Raw genomic sequence first — 2040 nt, 5'->3', positions numbered from 1 at the left:
AAAGGATCACGAGGAAGGAACATCAGAGACAGGGGCGAGACATAGAGGAGATCAAATGCTCCATTGGGTTCTCCAGAGGGAGTAGTAATCGCCATCACTGAGGTTGTTGAGTCCCTTTACATCTTGGTTTATTTTTGCTTTTCATTGTACTTTAATTTACTATCTGTCTTATATCTTAGTGCATGATCATATTTAGCCTTTTGTTCTTTTCTAGTTTTATTTTTTTGTTTTATTTTTGTTATAAGATATCCAATGTATCCATCACCATGCTTAAATGAAAAATTTTATTTGAAAAGAAAGAGTGAGATACATAAGTTTTGAGTTACATCATAAGTTATCCTAACTACTTTGATGTGGTAGCCTTGCATTTATCTTCTGAATGTATGAATTAATAATGCATAATTAATATTGAAGCTGAGTATGTTGGCTCTTGAAGAATAATGAATTTAGAGAAGTATTATTGATTCTCTGAAAAATAAAAAAAATATTGATTCTTGAAGAAAGAAAAAGCAGTTAAAAGAAAAAGAAAAATAAAAAGCTCAAAAGAAAAAGAAAAGGAGCAAGGATCTAAGACTTTGAGCATCAATGGTTAGGAGGGTCGAAAATTGGCCTAAAAAGCTCAATAGAGTTGCTATCCCTGACTAAATGCTTTTAGTGTGAAGGTGTCAAGTAAAAAGCTTGAGACTGAGCAGTTAAAGTCGTGATCCCAAAGCTAAAAGAGTATGCTTAAGAACTCTGAGCACCACTGTCTGGGAATTTAAGCAAAGCTAAATTCGAATCAAAACAGTTCTCCCAGTTAAGTGCTTGTGGCATTTATTTATCCAGTGGTAATACGGGAAAACAAAACGCTTAGAGTCACGGCTAGGCTCAAAAGGTGCAAAGCACCAAAAAGAAGCTGTGATCAAGAATCAAGAAGAGCTTAAAAAAGAGAATCAATAATATCATATGGATTCTAGTTCTGAGGGATGCCAATACTTCTGAGCTTCAAAGGAAAGTGAGATGGCAAAACTGTTCAGAAGTAAAAGAGCTAATAGCCCCATTTAGTATTTGGGACTGAGCTTCATTGATAACTCTGGGACTTATTGTATTTTTCTCTTTATTTTAGTCCTACTTGTTTTTGGTTGCTTGAGAACAAGCAACAGTTTAAGTTTGGTGTTGTGATGAGTGATGACAAGTCATCATATACCTATTTTTCAAGCTAAATTTCACTTGTTTCACTAGGTTTTATGCATTTTCTTGCATTCTAAGTAAGTAATTTGGAATGACAATGCATGACTTCTTTAAATCAAACAACCACCATTTAATTGATGCTAAATCATGAGGTTTGGGCTAAAATTAATTGATTTTTAATGATTTAAAACCTTGTGAATTTGGTGATACTTTGAGTGGTTGTTTTGATTTCTTGTAGGTGAAGAAAAGAAGAAAAGAAGAAAGCGTGGCTTAAGAAGTGTGGCTCAAGGAAAAGAAAAGTGTGGCAAAGAACATGAGGAAGTGTGGCACATGAAAGGAGCACAAAGGAAAATTCCAAGGTGGCAATGTTTCAATGCTCTGCTCACCTTGTGAGCTGAGCACAATTTGAAGCAAAGAAACAAGGAAGGGAAAAACAATGCTCAGCTCACCAAGTGAGCATTATCGGGCATTCATCAAAGGAAAATCAAAGGAAATAAGTTGCCAATCCTTGCTCCAAGGTTTGAACCTATGACCTAAAGAAGAGAGGAGAGAGAAGCGCTACTTCCTTCACAAAGGAAAATTCAGCGCAAGCCTCCCTCAAGTCTCGAACCAGGAACCTACCTCTCTTTGAAGGAGCCAATGCTCAGCTCTCTTGGTGAGCAGAGCGCTACTCATGGTGCACCACACACAAACATGACACGGCCAGGAAGCAGGATGCGCGCAGGACGTGCGCACAAGGCCTCAATGCTCAGCTCAACTTGTGAGCTGAGCATTCCCCTGATGTCTTCCACGCTACAAAAGGATCCACATACAAAGCCTCAATGCTCAGCTCAACTTGTGAGCTGAGCATCCTCCTGGGAGCAATTTTCA

The sequence above is a fragment of the Arachis duranensis genome, chromosome 3 (genome assembly GCF_000817695.3).
Source record: "Arachis duranensis cultivar V14167 chromosome 3, aradu.V14167.gnm2.J7QH, whole genome shotgun sequence".
Lineage (NCBI taxonomy): Eukaryota > Viridiplantae > Streptophyta > Magnoliopsida > Fabales > Fabaceae > Arachis > Arachis duranensis.
Note: the sequence above shows the minus strand (reverse complement) of the source record.